The sequence below is a fragment of the Pimephales promelas genome, chromosome 22 (assembly GCF_988280905.1).
Source record: "Pimephales promelas chromosome 22, fPimPro1.hap1.1, whole genome shotgun sequence".
Taxonomy (NCBI): domain Eukaryota; kingdom Metazoa; phylum Chordata; class Actinopteri; order Cypriniformes; family Leuciscidae; genus Pimephales; species Pimephales promelas.
In genome coordinates, this window is record NC_142790.1 from 3,208,665 (window position 1) to 3,222,247 (window position 13,583).

General features: G+C 41.6%; 1 protein-coding gene and 1 long non-coding RNA gene across 2 annotated transcripts in view; one reads left to right on the top strand and one right to left on the bottom strand.

The window, feature by feature from the left end:
* The window catches only part of c22h18orf63 (chromosome 22 C18orf63 homolog), a 151,246-nt gene that overhangs the window by 95,705 nt on the left and 41,958 nt on the right, over positions 1-13,583 (top strand). The window lies entirely within an intron of this gene.
* On the bottom strand, positions 4,718-7,706 carry LOC120492383 (uncharacterized). Its single transcript, XR_016149337.1, has 5 exons — positions 6,552-7,706; positions 6,008-6,061; positions 5,724-5,905; positions 5,536-5,596; positions 4,718-5,432 (listed from the first exon to the last, which is right to left on the bottom strand). It is a non-coding gene; the product is annotated as an uncharacterized LOC120492383 (long non-coding RNA).

Consider the following 13,583-nt stretch of genomic DNA (forward strand, 5'->3'; position numbering starts at 1 on the left):
AAGTTCAACAATCTCTATTCAGTTTTTAAAAAATATTAGTTGTTTTCATGCCTTTTGCAAGACATTGCACCATTTCATGCTTTTCATTTTCAGACAGATCTTTCTTCCTCCCCATAATTCATGAAAATTATGAATAGTTTAATAATGTGGAACAACCTCTTTAAGTAGGATTGTTCATAAGAAGACCTGGCAAACTACTTAACAAACCTGTCTGTGACTGATGCCTTCAGAGATAAAGCAAACAAACACTTTCTTCGACAAACTAAAATCTGAATGTTTATTGTACTAAAATCTTCCTGGTGTCACTAGTATAATAATTTGGAACACATTTGGTTAACATGGTTCAAATGTCATGGGAAGAAGTGGACGGGAACCAGCGAACGTTCAACAATTTTGATAAACAAATAAACAATTAGAAAAATGAAAGTATAAGCCAGTTGCTGCTCGCGGACGACTGTTGGCTACACAAAACAAAAACAAAACAGAACATAAAATCAGACCTGTTCCTTTCTCATTCTCCACTGTCGTCGCTCCTCCTTTACGCCTCTGCTCCTCCGTGAGAGATACGAGACCGGTACATCTCACAGGTGTCACTCATCAGCAAGCCTCGCGCCGCTCTCTCACGGCCATCGGCCTCATCCTGCTCGCCACAACAGTGTTTAGGTAAATACATTATTATAGCATCAAATTAAATATTTAATCTAGTGAAGACCCTGTGGAAGAGTTGTACACTAGGGGTTGAACGACTTCAGATTTTTTTAAGTCGACTGTTATGACATCAAAGTCGAGTCGACGTCGACTAGTCGCTGACGTCATTCATAAAAACGTGTGACAGATTTGCAACATGCCACAATTTGCAATTAATTAACAAAAAATTATACAGACGCTGAGAGCTCATAATGGGGCCGTTTACACCTGGACACTTCATGCTTTTTTACTGACCTGATTTATCAAAACGATTCCATTACACCAGGTCACATAAATATGTTTTCGCATCCGATCTTCAAACAACGCGCTATATGCAGATTTAACGGAGTTCACGTCACCGAAAGCAAATGAGCTGCATTTTATTGATCATCAGCTAATTTCACAATCAAAGACCGCAATAAGAGAGACAGTAAGATCATTTTGTTTCTTTACTTTTAACAAAGATGATTGTGTGTTAAGTGTCTGTGACTTACTTTCACTTTGATTTACGATAGTTTGCAGTGCACGTTGGCTTTATGAATAGATGCTCAGCTGCGGTGCGTGTTATAGCTTCATCATGAATATAATAGCATGGCTGCTCTCACACGTTTTATTTCAGCATTTTTGGGAGAAGTCCAATTTACATATGCGGTTTCAACAACCAGATGCCTTTACACGAGTCCAGTTTCGTCTGTAAAGCGGCCCAGACCTCCTCATGAAGTGGTTTGAGCGATTGGATTTAAATAGGCCTATCCGTCTCCAATGCGTTTCGGAGGGCATTTAGCTTATACCTGGTTTTTCGCGATCGGATAGCAATCAGATCGCAGAAACACGTGAAGTGGCCAGATGTAACGTTAGCTAAACAGCCCGCTGTTTACATCATCAGGATGAAAAGAAAAAAAATGCTATAAATTCACATCTGCACGTTAGTGATGGATCTAAGTAATAGCAAATAATAGTCCTATTGATTGCGGGTGAATTAGATGAATTAATATGTAATAAATATATAAAAAAATAGGCTAATGTTTGAATGATTTTAAAAGAGACTGCTCTCATTTCCCAGTGAAACAGAGAGCGTGCGTCATGCTTTTACTTTCGTTTTCAACAATATAGTGGTGCTACGTTAGTAAACTATTTCCATACGCTTTATGTGCCAATGCTGCTTTCTTGCAGCAATGACCCCTCTGGGCTCTTCATCTGTTGTCGTCTTTAACGCGGCCATATACTATTAAAATTAGCGCAATCACATTGTGTCACATGATCAACGCGACTAGTCGACGTCAAGCTAAAAGCGTCACAGCATTGCATTAAGGTCGACTAGTCGACTAGTCGGTTCAACCCCTATTGTACACTGAACAAAATTATAACCGCAAAACTTTTTGCCCCCATTTTTCACGAGCTTAACTCAAAATCTAAGACTTTTTCTATTTACACAAAAGGCCTATTTCTCTCAAATATTATTCACAACTCTGTCTAAATCTGTGTTAGTGAGCACTTCTCCTTTGCCGAGATAATCCATCCACCTCACAGGTGTGGCATATCAAGATGCTGATTAGACAGCATGATTATTGCACAGGTGTGCCTTAGGTCAAGTCAAGTATAGCGCTTTTCACAATACAGATAGTATCAAAGCTGGTTCACAATATCAATCAAGACAACTTAACAGTGTTTGTTTATTCATGGAAAAAAAGACAATAAAGTTTGGTAGAGCTGGTCATTTAATTTGAATATCCCCAACTGAGCAAGCCAAAGGCAACAGTGGCAAGGAACCGAAAAACTCCATCAAGTGACCCGATGGTGTCCTAAAACTCCAGCAGATGACCCAATGGAGGAAAAAAACCTTCGGAGAACCCAGGCTCAGTCGGGGGCCAGTTTATCCTCTGGCGTTTATGAACTAGAGGCCAAATTTACAGTAACTGTAAGATTAAAAATTGAAATGAATGCCTGGCTAAATAAATGCGTCTTTAGCCTAGCTTCAAACTTTAACCTTAGGCTGGCCACAATAAAAGCCACTCTAAAATGTGCAGTTTTATCACACATCACAATGCCACAGATGTCGCAAGTTTTGAGGGAGCGTGCATTTGGGATGCTGACTGCAGGAATGTCCACCAGAGCTGTTGCCCGTCAATCGAATGTTCATTTATCTACCATAAGCCGTCTCCAAAGGCATTTCAGAGAATTTGGCAGTACATCCAACTGACCCCACAACCACAGACCACATGTAACCACACCAGCCCAGGACCTCCACATCCAGCATCTTCACCTCCAGGATTGACTGAGACCAGCCAACCGGACAGATGCTGCAACAATCGGTTTGCCAAGATCCTGAATTTCTTCACCAAAGAATTTCTGTACAATCTGTCAGAAACCATCTCAAGGAAGCTCATCTGCATGCTCATTGTACTTATCAGAGTTTGTGTCCTTACTTACGACTTGAGAGGGCAAATGCTCACATTTGATGGCGTCTGGCACTTCGAAGAGGTGTTCTCTTCATGGATGAATCCCGGTTTTCACTGTACAAGGCAGATGCCAGACAGCATGTAGGGCGTCTTGTGGGTGAGCGGTTTGCTAATGTCAACGTTGTGGATCTAGTGTCCATGGTGGTGGTGGGGTTATGGTATAGACAGGTGTATGTTATGGACAACAAACACAGGTGCATTTTATTGATGGCATTTTGAATGCACAGAGATACCGTGACGAAATCCTGAGCCCATTGTTGTGCCATTCATCCATGACCATCACCTCATGTCGCAGCATGATAATGCACGACCCCATGTTGCAAGGACTGTAGACAATTCCTGGAAGATGAAAACATCTCAGTTCTTGCATGGACAGCATACTCACAGGACATGAGCCTGTTTGGGATGCTCTGGATCGGCATAAGACTGCGTGTTCCACTTCTACCAGAAAGACTCGGGAGAATAAATACTGTAACAATAAATACGTTTATTGATAGCCCAGCAAGCAATTAAGTTCTTTGGCGCAGGCCCCGTCCATAGATCGCAATCCGAGGGTCCAGACTCTGCATTTCTTCCCTGAAGACGAAGGCAGGGGCGCAGCCGACCCCCTGTGAGGTATGGGAAGGGACCATCCTGGTGGTGGTGGGGAGGATGGAAGGGAAGGAACCGTCTTGGAGGTGGTGGGGAGGATGGAGGTCAATGAAAGTGTCAGCATCTGCGAACTCAAACATGTGTAACACTGCATGAAAAGTGGGATTTTCGTCCCCGTAAACTGCCGGAAATCTCCCTAATTTTCGGCAGTTAACGACAATTTACAGACTGTGAACGTCGCGTTCGTCTGTGCCACATATTGACGGAAACGAACCATGACGTATGCATGGAGCGCTCGCGGAGGTGTGAATGGCCCTAATTAGCATATGAATAGCAGCACTGCGCGCGCCTTGCCAGAGAATGGCTTGAATTTCCTCACTCAGTATTGGTTGAAATTCACTACATCTAAACAAGAAAATCACTCGTGATTGGTTGGCAGATCTGTTACTATTGGTCAGCCGACATACAATTATAATAATATATATATATATTCATATGATATGCTATTATGTTGTTTATTCATGTCATTGTTATCCTATGGACTAATTTATTATTACCATCAAGGACATGAATTTATTGAGGAAAGGAACATTTGCCACATACTGTTTATTCAAAGAAATAGCTTTATTAGAACAAACACACAACTATGTACAAAGCATAGGAGAACATCTTCAAAGCACAGAGAACATGTCCTCCACCCTCTGGAAACATGGGACAACATACATACAGTACTACAGTTATACAAATAAATCAATAATATATTGCATCTTTATTCAAAAATAAATTGCCCTGAATGGCATCAGAATTGGGCACCAGATATATCAAACACAGAAGGCAGAATTATGAACGAATAATAAGGATGTAATTTAAAGGGATTGTTCACTTTGAAATTAATTTTTGATATGTTTTAGCTTACCTCAAGGGCATCCAAGATGCAGGGGTCTTTGTTTCCACAGTATTTTCAATTTTGATATTTTTAGGTCAAACCGTTGTTGTCTGTCAGTCATATAATGCAGGTCTATGGTCACCACCTCAAAGAGCATGCACAAAGAAGACCAAATTAAACATGATTTAATGACTCATAAATTAAGTACACATTGATGGACTAAGACACGAAATGAGCGTTTTGTGAGAGAAAACAAACAGTATTTATATTGTTATTGTATAAATGTGTATATATATACATATTTAGATATACACAAAAATGCAATATATCTTAATATGTTTAGATCTTCACAGTAAAACTTCTGAAATCTGTGTAAACAATGAGTGACGTACCAGTGCAAGATCGCTTCTGGCACTTTCCGCCGCATGCGCAGATCATATATATATATATATACACACAAACACACACACTGTTCATTTTCTCACACAAACCGCTCATCTCGTATCTTAAGCCATCAACGTGTACTTACAGTTATGATTCATTAAATCATGTTTAATTTGTACTTCTCTGTGCATGCTCTTTTAAGAGATCCCCATAGACTTCCATTATATGACTGATGCCCTTGATGTAAGCCAAAACATTTCAAAAAAATAATTTCAAGTAAACTATCCCTTTAAAACTCTTAATTCAAGTCCTGTAGGCTTGGCTCATCAGGGCGAAGTGAATCCAAGTCTTTGCGACGCGTGCTTGAGGTTCACCTTGATGTACATACACCTCAGTGGGTGTGGAACCGAATTTCATGACCCCTTCTGCAAAGTTGAAAAAGACAATGATTTAGATGTATGCAAAGGCAATCTGCCCCAAGTCCCCACATTTGTAAGCAAAAATATATGTTTCTTCTGCATCCACTACCTGGTTTCCTTCAGGCGATGGCGGATGTCGACCAGTAGTTTCAGGACCTTTTTCTGGAACACTGAAATAAACAAACACATTTGGTGATGTTTACAATACTCTAATTAGAATAACAAAGTTTGATAGCTCACAAGGGAGAAGGTGTCAATTAAAAGTGTCTTCTCCACTGCCAATAGATCAATACTTACCACCAGGTTTCAGTCACTGCATCTATACCACAAAAAATGTGTTATAAAGTTATTATCAAATGATGAAACTGAACAGATTTATAAGATATTTAATAACTTGGTCAAACATTTATAACTGAATATAACATGCCATGTTCCAGTTCTCTTTGGCGTTTTCACCACTGTCTCACGCTCAAAGTCATCTATAAACACAAACGTTAATACAAATTAGTTTAGTTTTACTTTTTATTTGACTGGGGCCTGTTCAAAAGAAAAGAGGATGAGATCACAACACGTAACGTTACCTTGTTTAGGTGTTTTTCTCCTATCAGCGAAGGACACCTCACTCCTTACAGCCCCTGAGAGACAAAACAAATCACAAACACCTGAAGATTTCACTCATCACACAAAGTGATGAAATTTTACAAACAAGGATAGCCTACACTAGAGCATACAAGCACATTACGCGCTTTATGTTTTATGACCCTGGCACTTATTATTTTTTCTTAATTTCTGACGATATTCACAGTAAACGCATTGGGAAAAGCCAATTGAACACTCAGTACGAGTTAGTTTGATTACTAGCAAGGAATGGTAGCTAGCTTGCAGCCAGATAACAAAGTGCAACCTAACGTACAGTTTAGTGTCCCAAATTGTTCAAATTGAAACGAAACTAAAAAAGAATTAAGCAAGCTAACGCAAAACAAAAAACTGTTCCGTTAGGTTAACACCCTTGGACATTCGCGGCAGTAATCACAGCAGATTTGTGAAGTTTAAGACAATAACGCTAAACTACCAAACACTATAAGTACACATGAACATAGAATTCACTAAGTTGGACGAACTTACCTTCAATTTAGAGGAAAAGATGGGTTCACCAGCGATCATGACGGCGAAGCAGGCTGAATATCTGTGCCGTTATTTCTGCTTGAATAACACGCCACAAGCCTGGCACGTTGCCTCAGCCAATCAGAGTGGCTGACGTTACAGGTTGGATTATGATGATATGCTGCCTCAGCCAATCAGAGTTACGTTCACTGGTTTTTGACTCAGGTTGAAAGGCTGTCGTCGGCTGTCCTTGACTTTTCTGCTGCTGTTCATTTTAAATTAGGAATAAGGTGGATATACCCAAATAGGCTACCATGAAATGTAAAAATACATATATGCATAAATAAATAACTTTATTAGGCTACTTAAAATAAATAAACCAGTAAAAAAATTTGTAAAAAACAAAAACAAAAAAACATCTGTTTATAACTGTGAATTAACATCCAAAGATGTTATCATATATTTTGAAAACTACTTCTGTAAATGTTATGATGAATCTTGTAATTGTATTAGGAAAATTTCATATTCATAAGAGTAAAATGAATAATTCTAAACCTTGTTTGAAGTTTTTTTTTTTTGGGGGGGTCTGATTTTCAGTTTTCAGTATATTGAGTCTCTCAAATGTATCGATAAAAATGTAGTGATACAATTGTATTTGCTAAAGAATATTGAAGCTAATTGAAAAGTGAATTTATGTGTATGCTATTTTCTTTCTTTAAATAGTACAAATTACTGGTTTCTAACTTTCTCTTAAATCATAATATTATACACAATAGAGATAGTCCCTTTCCTGTTTTTATTTCATTTGTTCAATTCTGTCCTATTTTTATTTGTTTCTTATTTATTGTGAAATTATTATTTGTTGATTGTTATCTTTTTGGATGTCATGTTGCAATGTTAAAAAAAAAACACACAAAAAAAAAAAAAACACGGTAATTAGGTTATACTGAGCCTGATCTATTTCTACCAGAGATTGTCTTAGAATGAAGTTCCTTTCAGAAAAATGTTACCTGGGGTGAAACTCCCCTACCCTTATTTGCATGTGTATAGCTCACAGCATTTTCATTTACATGTCAAAGCCTCCTCTAGATTTAGGAGAAGGGGGGACAATGGGGGGACAACTGCCAAGCAAGGCCCACGTCAATTTCCGGCAATTCACGGCAGTTTTGAGTGTTACCTGTACATTGCCGTGTGCAGTCGTAAACCTGAACTTCCACGACAATCTACAGTGCCGCTTACTGACGAAAACCCCACTTTTCATGCAGTGTAAGTACCGCTCTTTTATACCGCAAGTATTAGACACAATTGGATAGATGACAAGGTAGCCTAATTAGTGATGCAACGATTGAGTCTTCCTGGCAGAACTTAACGTTAAAGCTTCCATTCCCTGCCAATATCCAGCAACATCGCACAGTTATTAAAGAGTAGTGGACGGACCAACATTCAGTAGGCCACAATCAACAACCTGATCAACTCTAGGTGAAGGAGATGTGTTGCACTGCGTGAAGGCAAATGGTGGTCACACCAGATACTGACTGGTTGTCGTCTTTGATCTTTGAGTTCAGCTTGTGTGCGTTTATAATTTTGTTCAGTGTATTTTGAAACCTTGGCATGGATAAGAGATCATTTTTGCTCCCCTGTCATCACAGATGTTTAGCTTGATAACTCATATATTATCACCTTGGGTTTGCCAGGTCTTTCACAGGGGTTGGTGAATGTAATGATGATGTCAGAATACTTTTCTGAGACTATTACTCTCAATTAGGTTTTCATTTAGCTGATACTTTCATCCAAACTTAGTGTAATTGTTACATGTGAGAGTTGAGTTTGAACCCTAATCTGGCACTTCTTTTAACTCGAACAAGGGTGGAACTCAAACAATGAAGATAAAATGTTAAATGACAACACAGACTTACCACATACTTTCAAGCATAAACTCAGATAAGATAAGACCAGATAAAAATTTGGTTAAGAGCCAACAAGATATGTTACCATATCTTGTAAACGTCTTCTACTATTACAGAAGTATAAAAACTCACAGAAGGATAAATGATAGTAGCATTGTGTGTTTATCTGTCAAAAGAAGAAACTGAAATTGTAATTTAGAGCGGGAGCTCATGTTTCAAATATAATAAAGTACTTTATAAATCCATTTTTATGGTTCTTATCACGCTTTAGACATTTAAATGTATCCGTTTCCATGTTTGACTGCTTATTCAGTAGTCATTATATGTAACACATTTATGCATAAAATAGGAGGGGGTGGGGGGGGGCATTTACAGGAACATCACAGCAAAACATGTTTGCCTTTTATTGTGAATGGTTCCGAAGACAGGCTGCATGTCAAGAAATCCTGAAGGCTCCATTCATGACTATGGAAGTTAAACACTGGTTGTCATGTTTGTAATTGGCAAGCAGGGGAAATATTTATTAAAATAAAATAAATTAATAGAAAATAAAAATAGAAAAGGGAGAAATCTGTCACCATCAAAGACGTGTGAATGTTCATGTAATGTATATGCAGTTTCCAGTCTTTCTGTCATTGCTGATTTCCAAGGAAGGAAAGGAGGATCTAAGAGGAAACCTGTACTTTAATTACCTAAACAAAATACTTAAAAATACAGATGTGGCAAGGGGGACATGGTCTAGTGGAGCCTGTGACAGGAGAGAAGATTGCGAGACAGGTGTGGCGTAAGTGGGTCATGTGCAAATAACGTACACCTGTGTCTTGTTTCAGTGATTGGTGTGGAGAGACAATAAGACCCCGTTTACACCTGGTATTAAAATGCGATCTGTATCCAGATAAGTTATCCGGATAATAAGTACTGATTCCATTTACACCTGGCCACATAAATGTGTTTTTGCAAAACGGATATAAATCCGATCTTCACCTCCTGCGTTATATGCAGATTTATTGGATTGCACGCCACCAAAAGCAACAGATTTGAGCTGCATTTTATTGATCATCAGCTAATTTCCAAATCCGAGACATCAATAAGAGAGAGTGGCAACAGGCCTGGTAAGATAATTTTGTTTCTTTACTTGAAGATGTGTTAACTGCGTCTGTGACTTACTTTCACTTTTATTTGCGATGTTTGCACGTTGAATAGACGCTCAGCTGCTCATCTGCGGTGATGCGTGTCGCGTGTCGCATCTGACTAGGCTATAACATGACATATAGCCTATAACACGCTCTCACTCGTTTATTTTTTAGCATTTTTGGGAGGAGTAAAATATACATATGTGGTTTCAACAACCAGATTGCGTTTACACCTAGTAAAGATCCGGACACAATGCGAGCCAGACCACCTCCAGATGTGGTCAGGCAGATCCGATCACGATCCGAGCACAACGCGTTTACACCTTGCATTGACATGCGTTTTTTATTATCCGGATAACTTATCTGGATACAGATCGCATTTTAATACCAGGTGTAAACGGGGTCTAAAAGCCAAGTGAAAACAGTATTTATTTATCCAGCAGCCATATCACCCTGTAGCCCAAGACTGGTTGCCCACTGAAGCTAAGCAGGGCTTAGCCTGGTTAGTACCTGGATGGGAGACCTTCTGAGAAAGCCAGGTTGCTGCTGGAAGAGGTGTTAGTGAGGCCAGCAGGGGGTGCTCACCCTGTGGTCTGTGTGGGTCCTAATGCCCCAGTATAGTAATGGGGATACTAAACTGTCAAAGGTTGCATTTACACTGCAGGTCTTGATGCCCAAATCCGATTTTCTGACTAAATCCGATTTTTTTGAAGACCTGCTTACATCATCTTTTAAAAGTGACCCATATCCGATTTTTGCATTCACACTATACACTGCTGAAACTACCAAATGCAGACGTTCTGATGCTTCTGAAGCGGGAAATTAAGCAAAACAACACAAAATTCAATGGATGCCGATGCGAATAAAATTATCCAGTCTTTTCTTTCCACAATATTTCAATAAGTCATCAAAACATTGGTCTCGTACGGCGGAGAAAAAAAGAGGAGAGGCTCTGGCCATGAGCACTTAAAACGATGCCTCATATCTCGTGAAATGTCTTCAAAAACGGATTTATTTTGTAACAATCCTGCATTTTTACCTGCACTCTTCACCCCAAACACTCAAAAGACATGAAACCTCCGCATTGCTCCACTGTGTGTATCCTTTCTTCCATCGCGCGGCTCGCGCCTATAATCGCGCAGTTTTTTTGCCAATGTTCGTTGTTGTGGGAAGAAGGAGGCGGGAACCGGCAAATATTTAAACGTTTTAATAGTAAAATGAACAAGTACAAAACAAAAGTATAAGTCAGCAGCCCCTCATTGACGACTGCTGTCCACACACAACAGAAACAAAACACAACATAAAATCAGGCCTGTTCCTCTCAATCTGCCGTCGTCGCTCCTCATTTTATACTTCCATTCCTCCTTAAGAGATACGGGACCGGTGTGTGTCATTCGTTAACACCGGCCTCGTGCTGCTCTCACGTCCCTCGTCCTGCTCACCACAGCCAACTAACTAGAAATTTCAAACTCTGGTGGCAGCTAACATTAGCCTTGTAGACGAAATAGTGATTTCTCTGATGTTTGCGCTGTTGTGCATTAGTGGGAGTGGCTTGCGGAGCTGTGCAATGTGGTGCATTGCTCTCTGGGATGCCATGTGCAATGGGCATGCTGCTGCAAGCTCCTGGACAGGACGCCAGTGCCTATGTCACGTCAATTGCCTTCAGTTGCCTGCTGTACAGCTCGCCCTTTGCCGCTTCCGAGCCGTGCACAAGGGCCAGCATGTACTAGTCCGATCGGACAGTGCCGCGACTGTAGCATACATCAACCATCAAGGTGGTCTGCACTCCCGCTTTGTGTAGCAACTCGCCTGCCACCTCCTCAGATGGAGTCAGAAGCATCTAAAGTCATGCCATTTATATTCCCAGAGCCCTGAACTGTGCAGCCGATGAGCTCTCACAGCTTCAGGCCCTCCCTGGAGAATGGTGACTCCATCCCCAGTCGGTTCAGCTGATTTGGGACCAGTTCGGGGACGCACAAATAGATCTATTTGCCTCTCACGACTTGACCCATTGCGCCCTGTATTATTCCCTGTCCAAGGGCACGTTCGGCATGGATGCACTGGTGCACAACTGGCCTCTGGGCCGCAAATATGCATTTCCCCCAGTGAGCCTTCTTGCGCAGACCCTGTGCAAGGTCAGGGAGGACGAGGAGCAGGTCATCCTGGTCGCGCCGTACTGGCCCACCCGGACCTGGTTTTCCGAACTCATCCTCCTCACGACAGCACCTGGCCCATTCCTCTGAGGAACGACCTCCTTTCTCAGGGATGGGGCACCCTATGGCACCCTCATCCCGATCTTTGGAACCTCCAAAGTTAGCTCCTGTACAGGACGAGGCAGGTTTGAGTACCCTACCACCAGCGGTGGTGGCTACCTTCACTTCCACTAGAGGAGGCAGACCCAGCCTAGGCACTGCTCTGTCCAGTAATTGCTCTCTGCGCCTATGTAGACAGCACACAGTGTTTCAGGACCTCAGACCAGCTCTTTGTCTGTAATGGTAGAAAGCTGAAGGGAAAGGCTCTCTCCAAGCAAAGGCTGTCTCACTGGATAGTGGACTCCATTGCTTTGGCATACCAGCAGCAAGGTCGACCGTGTCCCCTTGGTGTGACTGCCCACTCCACCCAGAGTGTGGCATCATCTTGGGCATGGTGCCTCCCTAACAGACATCTGCAGAGCTGCAGCCTGGGCGACACCCAACACATTCGCCAGATTCTATATTCTCAGAGTGGAGCCTGTGTCCTCTCATGTACTCGCTTCAACCAGCTAGTACTGGACCCGCTCAGGTGTCTTCGCTTGCTCGCCATTCCACTCTACAGACTGTGCGTTATTCTTCTCAGGTGAGCCTCATAAGCTCTGAGTTCCTCCAGCACTCCTGACGTTGGTGCCAGTGTCTATTTCACCATTGTCGGCTGGGTGTCTCCCGTGTGCATGGTCCCTCCCCTGAGCAAACCCCACATGTATATTTCCACTGTAAGCCTCTCTGACCATGTGTCTTTCCTTTGGCAAACCATCTCGCCAACCCCTGCCCCCCCCCCCCCCCCCCCTGGGGTTGAAATATTCCACCTGCGGCTGAACACCCCAGTGTCCAATTCCATCCCCACCTATTCTGCAGAGTATAATGATCTCGTTCTTCACACAGAAGTCAGATTGTTGAGTAGAGACTCGTCAATGGAGCAGAGGGACTGAGCAGGAGTTATGGCATGGGGACTGCATGGGCGATAAAGGATGAGGTAACTGGACTGAACCAGGGAAGCATCAATGCTGAATGGCTCCTGCGAAAAAGGGAGGTCTAGGGCCACGGATGGAAACAGGGAATCTAGGCAGCCAGATGGGACTGGCAGAGCAGGAAGAAGTTGTGAAAGTGGGTACAAGGGTGGCAACGCATTCTCACCCCAAGGCGTCATCTTTGACCATGCTTCAATATTTGACGTTTTAGGCGCCCTTTAGCGTCACTTACATGACGCGACCCTACGGCGAGAATGGGCTGAGGGTGGGGACAGGCTTTGTGTCAATTACAAGATAATGAAGGGTGAAACAATTCACAGGTTTGCCTGATCAATCAACTAATTGAAAACCAACCATAGCAACCAAGCACATAGGGATTAACCTCAGATAAAGACACTAAATTCAAAGAACCTAAACACAGAACATGCATGACACTTGCAATTACAGCAAGTTTTATTATGGCTTTATTTTAAAAGACGTTTCCTCCCTTTCCATAACTGCAATGCTTCTGGGAAACAAGGGAATTTCTTTGACAGGTTTGGTGAGGTTTTAAAATTGCCCATGTGAAGTGGTCTGATAAATGATATGCTCATGCAAGTTCGAGGTTTAGTTTCCTTGTCTGTATCTTATCTTGTTATACAAGAAGCATACGGTCAGGTCTCTGTTACTGGCTTTTTGCATTGCAAAGTATTTTTGATTAAATGCAATACATTTGTCATATGTATTATCTCGTTATTTCATCTGACTCCATAAATGAAAAGGTTTTTAATGGTATCTGTGTGTCATTAAA